Raw genomic sequence first — 12,889 nt, forward strand, 5'->3', positions numbered from 1 at the left:
CATTACTATGCGGAGTGAAATCTCCCCCACATGACTCTGGTTGAAGCAAATGTATGTTACTGTTAGGTTACTTATTTCTATTGTTTGGAAATGGTGTTAGGGAAAAATATCTTTCTACTGGAAAGAAATGAAATAAATAAAGACAGCATGGGCTAAAAATGTTGACAAGGGCAACTGTTACTGCTAAACCTTAAACTTAAAAATCATGTAATAAACAGATTACTTTGGCCTTACAGATACAGACAATCATACAGTGCACCCTGCACAAGATCCTGGCCAAATCCTTGTTACTGAAGTTCACAGTGAAATTGTGTTTAAAATCTATCCTGCAGGGCCATTCCTACCCAGATGCATCTCTTACTGACTGCAAACCTCCAACCTGAGTTCTAGAAAGGAGGAAAGGCTGTCACCTTCTCCAAGATGGAAGCACTGGCCTTGTAGGCAGTCACCACAAGCAGAGTCAGTGTCCCAGTCTCCTCTTAAATAGTTGTTACACACATTTAGGTGACAATTCTTGAACTTCTTGTTTCATTTTAATTAATAAGTAGAGACAAATCTTCAAGTGCACTGAGCAGTAAACAAGTAGAGGGAAGATGGAAAAAATTCCACTTGTGTATGCTGCCAACTCTATGTCAAGTGGAAGAAACTGCTGAAAACAATTAAAATAATGATGCCCTTTAAAAAAATGCTCTTTCTTCTTTTTCCAAAGGCTTACAGCTTCTGCCTATTCTGAGTGGTACAAGATAAATGATACTTCTGTTCAATTTATGAATTCAGCGTGGTCCCCGAGTTTCCACCCTTACAGCAGTTCCACATATATTTCCTGTGTTTTCTCATAAAATCTAAATTTGGTAATCTGTTTTTCTCTGTCAGGAGTCTGTAATCTGCAGTACATTTACTGCCTAACACTGTTCTGCCCAAATACTTAGGCTAATGGTTGGACTAAATATTCTTAGAGGTTCTTTCCAACATAAGTAATTCTATAATTATTTGGTTAGTTCTGTCCAGAGATTCTTTTGCAGCTCTGAAGTGACACCTTCAGCCATTTTCCCTTTCTTATTTAAATTTAAGTCTTCATATCAAACTCGATACAGTGTTTGTGCATGCAGCTAGCTCTGTGTGCAGGGGCAATAAATTATTCCGAATAGCTTCTGAAACATTCTGGATTGCCATTTCTTCAAACTATACTGAGCAGGACACAGCTGAAGACCATATTTAACCAGGAACTACTATTCAACTTTCCATCAGTAAGCTTATCCTAGCCTTACATAGCCTGAAAACATTATGTATAACTTTCAGGAGTAACATTTCAGATAAGTAAATAATTGAAGGTATTTGAGAGATATTAGTCAATAAGAAAGTATTATGAAAACAAAGCCTTGACAGTGTGATTTGTCATGGATCTTCCCTGACCCCGGGGATTGTATAGAAACCCTGCTAATATTGTTGGCAGCTGCAAAGAGACAAGCATAGTCCTACCAACATGGCAGCAAACTGAAAATCCTTTCTGGGGCAATTTTAAACAGTTTCTTTGGGCAGGCCATATTAGCAACTGGAACAGCCAAAAATATTTCTGTTGCTGTTGACATTTCTTAGGACACCTAAGAGTTGTTACAGCTTCCTCTATTGTTTCTCTCTCCCTCAGAGACAATGGGATAAGTCAGGAAAGCCACCTGCTGGAAAGGAGTTGCTTAGAGTAACCATTAGGAGTGCTGGGTGCTCCAGCAGCCCCTCTGAAGCCTCCCTGTCTGCACTCATATTTACATCATGCCTCTTTCAATGCAGTTAGGAAGAGCTAAACCAAACCTGCTTGTTTGTTTAAAACATCATAACGATGGACTAATATTTGCATTTAATGTTACTGTGTTCAGCTGGGTCAAACAAAGAGTGAGATGCCACTCCCCAGGAGAGACAAGATGACCGAAACAGATAATTTAGGTAATTAAGATAGCATTCACAACGAATATCTTTGTCAGGATTTGGCCTTCAGACTTTAAGTTCAAAGACTTTTGGAGGAGCCTGCACAGGCATGGGAGTGGCCAGTACAATGTCAGAGACAGCCTCTGTGTGCAGCTCTGTATTGTGTTAGCAGGGGAGCAGTGCCATCACCTTTCACCATCAGTAAATCTTCAAGGAAAACTGTAGTGTCATAAAGGAGGTTTCTGAAGCTCCATTGTTTTTGACATTTAAAGCTAAGGCAACTGAAGTCTGAAAATTCTTTCAGAAAACAGTAATTTATTCGGGAAAAAAATGGATGATCAGTTTCTCTTTCCCTGATTATTCACTTACTGTCATTAGTTTTCTTGTTCCACCCTTGTACTACAGTTAGGTAAATTTTATCATCATTACTCATTGCCAAATGAAAAGTTTGATAATCATTGTATGAGCTTAAATCACAAGATTTAGACTGGAATAATTTGCTAAAATGCAACATGGAGGGTTCCATATCATCTATCCCTCATCTTGTCTGCTTGATTCAGCCCAGGATACACTTGGCTTTCTGTGCTGTGAGGACACACTGCTGGCTCATGTCCAGCTTTTCTTCCACAAGAAACCCTGAGTTCTTCTCTTCATAAGTTCCTCTCTCAGTCTGTGCTCGTGTCTGAGATTGCCCTGATGCATGTGCAGCCCTTTGCACCTGGACTTGTTGGACCTCATGAGGTTCTTGTGGGCCCACTTCTCAGTTTGTGCAGGTCCCTCTGAATGGCATCCTGTCTTTCTGTTGTGTCAACTGCACTGCTCAGCTTCGTGTCATCTGAAAACTCACTGAGGGAGTACTCAATCCCACTGTCCATGTCAGTGATAAAGATATTGAAGAACACAGATCCCAAGACAGAGCCCTGAGAGACAGCACTTGTCAGTGGCCTCCACCAGGACATAGAGCCACTGACCACAGTTCTCTGCCTGTGTCCATCCAGCCAATTCCTTATCAACCGAACAGTCTACTCTTCAAATCCCTCTGACTCCAGTTTGGAGATAAAGATGTCATGGGGGGCTGTGTCAAAGGCCATAAAGAAGTCTAGGTAGATGACATTTGTCAGTCTTCTGTCAGTTGCTGCAGTCACAAGAAGAGGAGATAAATCCCATATAATTTATTCAAAAGTCATAGTCCTTAAAGTCAATTATCATTCCTTAAATGTATCCTTCTGTGTGACCTCTAAATGTTTTAATCAAGTAATCATACCCTATGAGAAAGTTTTAAGTCTTTGACAATGAATCTGACCAGCAGTGTGCCCAGGTGGCCAAGAAGGCCAATGTCATCCTGGCCTTTATCAGCAGTAGTGACTGTCCCCCTGTACTCTGCACTGGTTAGGTCACACCTCAAATCCTGTGTTCAGTTCTGGGCCCCTCATTACAAGAAGAACATTGAGGGGCTGGAGCGTGTCCAGAGAAGGGCAATGGAGCTGTGGAAGGGTCTGGAGCAAAAGTCTGATGAAGAGCAACTGATAGAGCAGGGGGTGTTTAGCCTGGAGAAAAGGAGGCTCAGGGGAGACTTCATCACTCTCTACAACCACCTGGAAGGAGGATGTAGTGAGGTGGGGGTCAGTCTCTTCTGACATGTCCCAAGTGAAAGGATGAGAGGAAATGGCCCTAAGTTGTGCCAGGAGAGGATCAGATTAGATATTATAAAAATAATTCACCTAAAGAGTGGTTAAGCATTGGAATAACATGCCCAGGGAGGTAGCAGAGTCACCATCTCTGGGAGTGTTCAAGAGACATCTGGATGTGGTACTTGGGGATATGGTTTAGGGGTGAATATGGTGATGCTGGGTTTCTGGTTGGACTAGATGATCTTGAAGGTATCTTCCAACCTTAATGACTCTGTGATCCTGTGAATTTTCATTATTCAGTTTACATTGAGTTCATTCAATTTAAATTATCAAAACAGAGCAGGGGTCAAGCCTACATCTGTGATCAGGTAATTTTCAGCTGGCAAAGTAAGCTTCTTACCCTTGTACTTGGGTGGCTTACAGTCTGCTCAGTGCCTTGCTTAGCTGCTCTGAAGCACTTTTCTGAGAGGGACTATTCTGTTTTCATTAATGAGGCAGTGGAACTTAGGTGGAATTCAAGCTATCTGAAAATTGGCCTGCAATAGTACCTTCTCTAATTCAGTTGCACAGGAGCAAAAACTAGAGAGGAACATATTAGAGTAAAGTACAAATTCCTACTCTCATTCCTCCCATACTTTGGAATTTTGTACTTCATTTTGCCCTATGAAACTGAGACTCCAAAGCTAGAGGGGGAGAGCAGTTGCAAACTTGTGATGACTTCTTCATGAGGAATAATACTGTTATTATTATCTCCTTTCGGTCATCTTCTGCAGCCATTGGAAATCTACCCAGGTAGGAGAGCTTTGCACTGAAATAACAATATCCAAGGAGAACAGGCTATGAAATCAAGGGCGGAAAAATGGGAAATTACTTGTCTAAGAAAGGAGTGATGCACTAAGCTTTATACATTCTAATTTCCTTTGTGTGTCTGTAAGATTTGTACTTTATTTCAGTGACACATTCTTGAGAGCTGATAGATAAGGACATGGTGACTCAAACTTTGCAAGGTTTTTAGTGTTTATGCTTATTTCCTGCCTGCTTGGAAAAGGGGCTGGAGAACTGATGATCACTTTAGTAATGATGCAATATTGTCAGTCAATAAATAATCACAATCAGCTCTTTACTATTGAGAGTCAGATAAATGCTGGTTTAGGGACTTTAATTATTAAGTTAATGAAAGGATTTTTTTATTAGCTTCACAAATTTGAAGGACTAATGGTGAATATAGCATTTTGCATTGAGTACTTTTTTCTGTCACCTCAGTAATCCTAATAGTGTAACCATTTCCCATTGCAATGTGGCATTTGTTGTGTCCTGCTTATTGTGGACATTAGCTACATGACTGTTTCTACTGAGAAAATATAGGAACTTTGGAAAATAACAGTGAAGTTATAAGAATAATAGTAATTTAAGGATATGCTTAAAAATCATACTGAAAGAATTGGTATATTGAAATTATGTAGGAGAACATGTAGATGCTATCAATATTACTGCCTTTTATTTCTCCAGCATACTTGTGTGCTGCCTGCCTGTTTTAATAAACATGCATCACTCATTGTTGATTAATATAGAATTAAAAAATAAAAATGTATATGGCCCTAGAAAAGAAACACTACTTGCCATTAGCAGATACACTTATTTTAAATCACAAATCATCTTTGGCACGCATCAGTGGCTATAGGGTTGAGGTTGGAGAAAGGATGCACTCTGGTTTTTGTAGAATACAACCCACAGACTATTTTGAGCTGTCCCTTTTAGCTGTCCCTTTCTGCTAAAATCCTCTTGAGAAAAAGTTGTAATATGAGGGGACACAATCTGTTCTTTATCAAAAGCAGAGTTGATAAACAAATTTCCATGTGATGGGCTGACTAACACTCAAAAAATTCAGAGAGCTGCATTGCAGTTGATTCTTCTGTGGTTTGCAGAATACCATGACTCTGAAAATGTGTAGGATATAGTAAAAATTACTGACATAGTGAGAGTCTGAGAAAATTTAAATTAGGATAAACTAATAAGAAAATTGGATAATTAGTCAAAAGAACAACTCGACTTTCAAATTCCTTTAGAAAATTTACAAAGTGCATTTCAACTTGGTGTTGAATTAGGTTATAAATATATTATATATATATAATATATATATATTATAGAAGGTGAGATTACTGAGTTACCTTGCACAATGTGAACCTTGGGCTGTTCAGGTTAATGTGTAGAACTTTATAGTTGTCCTTCCAAGAAGATATTGAACTGCCAACAAATTTTGTTGCACAGCCTCATCAAAGTCCATGTGCACACATTAAAAGACTCTGCAAACAGCATTTTGGGAACTCTTGCTTTAGGATGTTCAAGAGCATTAGTGCATTGTTTATTGTTTATATTTATTGTTATTGTTTTTATTTATCAGTAAAGCTTCAGAAGACAGAATAGTTAACACAATAGATATTTTATACTGAAGGGGGAGAATATTCACTACTTATGAGTTGTGTTTTTTTCAAATATTGACTACTTTATTTGTTGTGTATTTGAATATTTTAGAATCATAAGGCCACCTCAGGAAAGAGCAATATTACTATTGGTCTTGCCAGAAAACATAAAAAAGATTATGTGCTTATGGTTGCACTGAAACCATAAAATAAAAGAGGTATATCAAGATTCTTCTTTAAAAGTATCTCAAAATATCTGGAACTTGTGCAATGTGAGCCCATTCAAGTGTTTGATGTGTCTCTACAGAAAGAGAGAAAAAGTCAACAGAAAATATGCGCTAAGTCAAGGCTGTGATGAACAACATTCTTCTGTCAGAGCATGGGATGAGGCACCTGTGACAATTACAGACTGAGTCTTAGGTGCAGGGAACCAGAAGAAACATGTAGAAATCTGTTAATCTGCTTATCACTGAAATTAAGATATTTCTTCAAGGAATAGATGGAGACACTGGATAAACTGTAGGATGGGCAGTAAGCAGAACTTGTGAGATCAGAAACTTGCAGATGAGGAGACCAGGGAAGGGTTGCATTTTAAAGCTGGTTTGGCTGACAGACTAGGATTTGGTATGCTTTTCAAGTCAGCCAATAGAGGTGCAGTATAGCAAAGAAAAAACAAACAAACAAAACAGAAAGAAACAGAACTTTACTGAATCAACAGCCTCACAAAATATATTCTATAATATGTAAAAGTTCTTGAAAGGGATTAAAAAAATGAGTTACAGATTTCTTCATAAAAAGAAGTCCCACTGGAAGATTGTAGTACTTCCTATAAGGCATTTTAGCTGCTTCTGAAACTTCTTCCTAGCTAACACATGCCCAGTTAATGAAAAAAGACTAGTGATACAGCTAGTATCCCTCTGTCCTTCTTGGCATGAAATTTTAATAAAGTAATGTTAGCTTGATATTGTAACAGACATATTTCTTTGGTAGGGCCATGGGACCCCAACTGATATGATCAGACATGCTAAGGTATCTATGACCATTTTAGTACTGCCACATCACAGGCTACCATACAACCAGAAATCTGTGTGAACACTGAGATCCATGACTGAACCCAATTTAGAGATAAATAAAAAAAATTTAAATGTCATGAACTTCATTGAGAGTTAATGGATCTGAGATTTCATTTTACAACATTCTTCTGTGTTTACTTTCTATAGGAAAGTGTCATAAGCCTTAAGCCTTTCCTTAACAATCTCTCCAAGGATGGAGTATTTCAAATTGTAATAAAAATGGAACCAGATTGTTCTTTCTATCCAAGCTTTTGTACAAACTGATGCCCTTGTAAAACTCTTGCCTAATTTTGAATTATCTCAGAGCTAAGAATTTTGCAGTGCAGGGAAGGAAAATCTCCTCTGAATTAGCTTGGAGGTCTCCTGAAATAAATCAGACAGGACATGCAGTCTACATCTGCATTTGAAGTATTTTTTCTTCCAGAAATTCATTTCAGTAAAATCTCACCATGTTTTTGCATTGTATGACTGGGCTTTCTTTATATGTGCTTTCAATGGATTCCGAAATTCTTAGGCATTTAGATTACCAACCCAGTGTTTCAAAGATCAGGTCTAGAATAAGTATGCTTAAGCATCACAGATTTAACAGCTCATTTCTAATGTACATGCAGAGAAACTTTGCTTGGCTTTAATCCAACCTTTGTGATGAAGGAATTAGTGACACTGTAGATAAACTACTGTAAGGTTTGCAGTTACTATTTATTGTTTCTATTCAAGCAGTATAATGGTGACATTTCAGTATTTACATAATGAAGACTTTTCACTGTGGCAAAAGCCTTGGCAGTTAGTCTGGGGTCTTATTTACTTAAATTAAAATGTAAAAAAAGCTGCTAAACCTGCCAAGAAACAACAGAACAGAACACTTCAACTTGTATGTATTTTATTCTTTACGATGTACACCACATATAAAGATCAAGAGAAAAGTACACAAAGCCATTATCTAGAAGAAATAATATACAGACTGCCTTTTATAAACATGCCAAGATAGGTGCCTACACTGAGAGAAAGTGGAGTACCGAGAATTTGTGCAACTAAGGATCTAGACTCTTGAGAGTTCACCTCAAGCTGTACTTTTATCTGCTGTGTTGTAGATTTTCCCAAGGTATTACAAAGAACTAGTGATATATGGAAAATTATTATGTTTGTGAGATAAAATATGATTAAAGTAAAAAATATTATCCCTGGAAGACAGAAACATTCCAAAGACACTGGTTTGTTTGTTTTTTTTTTAATAAAAGTTGCAATACTATGATGCATTTCTAATGCAAGGGACTTCAAGACGCCCCTCTGTTTTATGTTTTGTGTAGTAAAAATCATGTGCTATCTTGAATTGTCCAAGACTTGTCTTGGGGGACACATAATGTCACTGAGGATAAAAAAAAAACATTGAAAGAGAGAAATGAGATTAAGAAGTCTTAGTGGGAAACCCCCAGTATTCCAAGCAAGCAGAGACAAACTCAGGTCTTTCTGAAATAAAGGCAAAAACAAATTATAGAAGTTCAGAAAATGCTTTTGAAACCAAAATTTCAGACATGACAAAGCTTGCATTTTGCATGTGAATGACAGACAGCAAACTCTAAAATTGCCACTTCTTCAAGTAAAAGAATTTACCAAGAATAAGACAAAAAATAACAGCAAACATTAAAGTAGTTAGAATTTGCTATAAATTTGTATGTATACATTCAGAGTTTTTATCTCTGATCATCTTCTCCTGTGTGCAATCTTTCCAATTTTATAAAAAGTTCTTACGAAGATGAGTTTAAGTTGCATTAAACAGAATGAAGACATCTAAGCTAAAATAATAATTAAAAAAGACTAGACCTTCTTGATGGGTGCTTTTTTTCTTATTTGGAAATTGTGCACAAATAGTTGCAAATGTTAAGGAGTAGTCACACAAGCACCTTGGAACACACAGCATTTAATTCTAACGCAAATTAAAAGGAATCTGTAAGAATGAGGTATGAGGTTGAAAACGGTACAAATTTGAGAAGGAACATTTGGTTTATGCATCCAATTTAAAACTGGCAGTATATATCAAAAACCTCAACCTCCTAGGTATAGCATGACAAATAAAAGCATTCCATTTTGCAAAGGAAGTAATTCTTTTTAAATTTGGGGTTACTTTAGTTCAGAAAAAAACTCCCCAAAGATTCAAAATTCTCCATGGCAGTGAATAATTCCTTACCCTGACTGTGATATGTCAGGAGCCTCCAGCAGCTTGCTAGGTGGGCTAGTAAGGAGCTTGGAAGGTAAAGGTATTTTACCCAGAGGAAAGTTGTCAAAATTAAGCTGTCTTTGAAAAGTAATTAAAGTCTGATGCATTGACAAATATCAATTAAAAGAAAAGAAAATCACTTGCCATGTAAGATATGAAATTGCTATCACTTTGGCATTTTAAATTTTAAATTCAAATATATGTTGGATGGGCTACAACCAGGCTGGTTTCTACATTGCCTAAGCAGAGCTAAACTGTACATTGATCAGTTTATGCACATTTTCCCACTCAGAGTTGTCTAGACCAATCCCGTTTGGATTTGTTTCAGGGTTTTGGGTTTTGGTTTGTTGTTTGGGTTTTTGGGGATTTTTTTTATGGGCAGCAATATCATATTGGGACTATACAGAGGTGAGCAGGATTGGAGAGCAATTGGGAGAACTTATCACTTTTTTAAGTTCCTCAAGCATTGCATTAAGACAGTGTGCTAAAATACAAACTATGATCCTTCCAGCTTTTATCCTGGCATGTTTGGATATAGCCCAGATGCACATAAAGCTTTCCTCTCAAGGATATCTAGAGATCTTCTTAAACCTGCAAATCTTGCAATTCTACATTATACTCCATTTTGCTAGCAAGATTTTGCTTATTATTGCTACTGTTAAGTATTCCGCATTTCAAAATACACTTGCTTGAAGTATGTAACTGGAGAAACTAGCTGAAATCCTTGACTTAGCGTAGGAATTGTTTGGTTTCAGTTATTTCTAGAGCTATACCAGTAGATCTCTTTATGTGTTTTTTTGTGGTTGATGGGGTTTTTCTAAAATATGCCATATCACAGGGAACTGAAATATTTGTGAATACAATTATCACAGGTGGTAATCATCCCACAGCAGGGGTTATTTTCACTCTTTCTTATAGTTCTCTTAGTAATTCTAAACAGTAATGTTCTCCTGTTCTTTTTAATAACCATTACTTTTATAAATAAAGCTTACCAAATACCTTAACAAGGATAAACAGAATTTTTTGAATGCTTTCAGTTAAGGTACTTCACAAAGAGCCAGGCAAATACAAATAAAACTAAAATACTCCAAAATACTGGGAACTGGGAGTCAATAACAGTCAAGCTAAGTCTTGGTAAGTGAAACCCTGGGACAGGATCATGCTTTCAGCTTCACCTGCCTCAGGTCACTGTTGTCCCTCAACCCTTCTTATTCCAGGAGATGATGTTTGAAGCAAGGGACAGGGAACGTACCTGAACCTTAAAGCTCTGGTTACAGTAGTTTTTGCCATTTAGTGACCATCATACTCCCACAGTAAGACAGATTTTTTTGAGCTCCAGGCCTCATTTTCCAATCTATGTGTTATACAAAAATACTTACATGGTATAAGCAAAGTGTTTACAAGCTCTGGGAACAAAACCTATTCTTTCCTTCCGGAATGATGCCTAAGGCTGCTTTATCAAACCATCCTTTCTTCAAAACTTGAGATCAAACTGATTTGTTTAACAGAAAGTGTTTTAGGTTTTTTAGCTGAGCTATCTTCTTCCCAAGTTAAAAAGGACATGCTAAAATATATAGTCACTATTTTGTTTCTGTTCTGTGACTAAAAAAGTCACAAAAGAGTCTTCATAAAGTAAGATGTCCAGGGGCAGCAAAATATTATGCAGTCAGTATTATACGTATATGCACTCACTATATGCTGTCAGTATTATACAACATTTACTTCACAGTTTCTTTTTTAATTTTTAGTTCTAGCAAGACAGGGCTTCAGCTGTTTATAGATACCACTAATAAGTACAAATACCATGAATAGTTAAAGTTCTGAACATTGTTTTGATCACTCACATGGTATTTATGTACTTCTTCTGAAAGAAGAAATGTAGTTCAAATTCTGAACACTTTAGGAACACAACTAGCATTAATAATTAAAAACAGAAAACTACACACTACATTAATAAGGTATCAATGCACAGAGAGATGAGTGTTCCTGTGCATTATGTGATGATCTTAATTCAGCATTTAAATTCTGCCCAATTCCTTCAGCTTCTTACTTTCTATATTTGTCATGGCTATTCTTGTCATTTAGAGAAAAAAGGAAAATCATAAACCACAGCAGATTACTATAGTAACACACCTGATGCTTTAACTTTTAGCATAGGCAGGCAGCAGAAATAGATAATTCAGTTTACCAAACAGAAGATGGCAAAAAAACCCCAAACAGAGACACAGAGAGGTGACTTGCAAGACATATCCCTGGGACAGCCAATGGCTTGTTCAGAATGTTATGTTTAAGACTCTTTGCTTCTCCAGGTTAAAAGCTTTTGCCAGTTTTACTAGGCGGGGAGGAGTGAAATCTGATCTCTATAGTTTAGGTGATTAATTCTCTGACACTCAGATATTTAAATATCTGTGGTTCCAAATCATCCATGGGGGCTGCTGGGGTAGGCCAGCAGCTCTTTAATTTTCTTCCATAGAAATATGGAATGTAGGAAGAAGACCAGAAGTAGTGAAAGTGGGGATAGAGCACAGCACGTCTTGCCTTAACACGGAGTTAAGACATCAGCAGAATATTATCTGGATCTGAGTGTTAGGGAATGTATCCAGTTTCCACGCTATAGAGAAAGCAGGCTGTCAAATGAAGCACATAAATTTCTTATACAGTTGAGGAAAAGACACTGATGTCTTTGAAGAACTCCAGAGGGAAATCCCATCTGATTAAGTGCAGGCATTTAAGAAACTTAAGACAATGAAAAGAAAAATGTGCCTCTTTACTCATCGTTCTCACTTCCAAAAATTTATACAAGGAGATTTATTAGTTGCTCTGATCAGTGTCCTTATGTCATTTTGACAAGCTTCTTATAATTTAAATGCTACAACCCACAGCCCACTCAAAACAAGGGGAGACGACAAAACATTAAAACTGAGCAATATACATGTACTATAAATTATACCTGGAGCTAGTTTTATCTACTCACCAAGCATAATGGTTTCTGATTTCAAACTTACTCCCACCTCCCTTTAAATTTGGCCAACTCAAAACTTAAAAAAATATATAATGAATTTTTTGTGCTACACTGTAGTTTTAGTTACAGAGGTATTTTGTTTCCTTCCTCATTTCCAATGAAGGGTTTTTTCCCAGAAGATTTTCAAAAATGCACTCATCTGCTGCAATTTTGCCACCAAAAAAAAAAAAAATTCTTTTATGTGACTATTTTTTAATCCACTATTCTTCCCCTGCCTAACATCCAGAAAGGGACTTAATAAATCCCTGTCTTGATTGTTGGCCACAAGAGACAGGCATCTAATGAAGTTCACTGCGCTCCCTGAGTGCTCTGCAAGGAACAACCTGGCAAGGCTAACACCTAAGCAGAAGCTCTTGAGAAACCCCTTTGGTGCTTGTGAAAAAATAAAAGAGCATGTGGGATGAATGATACAAATCCTATAGCTCTGAACAACCCTTGTAATGTATTTTTCTTCAGTTTCTTGATCAGAGACTAATTGCCCTTCACGAGAGGAAAAAATTAGTCATTTATAAAATCAAGCATCTCAGGATAGGAAGTGAAAATTTATTGTCCTACTGTTTCTACAGAACTCACCTAATCACCCCATGATGATTATCTCAGAAAAGTAA

The 12,889-nt window shown here is 37.1% G+C and overlaps 1 protein-coding gene across 7 annotated transcripts in view; it reads left to right on the forward strand.

Moving 5' to 3' along the window:
* Positions 1-12,889, forward strand: part of STARD13 (StAR related lipid transfer domain containing 13) — a 286,809-nt gene that overhangs the window by 47,198 nt on the left and 226,722 nt on the right. Inside the window, exon 1 of one of the 7 annotated variants that reach the window (XM_072930074.1) lies at positions 4,055-4,343. The exons of the other annotated variants lie outside the window; for them this stretch is intronic. The gene's annotated coding sequence lies outside the window, so the exon portion shown is untranslated. Of the gene's footprint in view, positions 1-4,054; positions 4,344-12,889 lie in introns of those variants that run through there. 7 annotated transcript variants of the gene reach the window in all.

The sequence above is a fragment of the Taeniopygia guttata genome, chromosome 1 (assembly GCF_048771995.1).
Source record: "Taeniopygia guttata chromosome 1, bTaeGut7.mat, whole genome shotgun sequence".
Lineage (NCBI taxonomy): Eukaryota > Metazoa > Chordata > Aves > Passeriformes > Estrildidae > Taeniopygia > Taeniopygia guttata.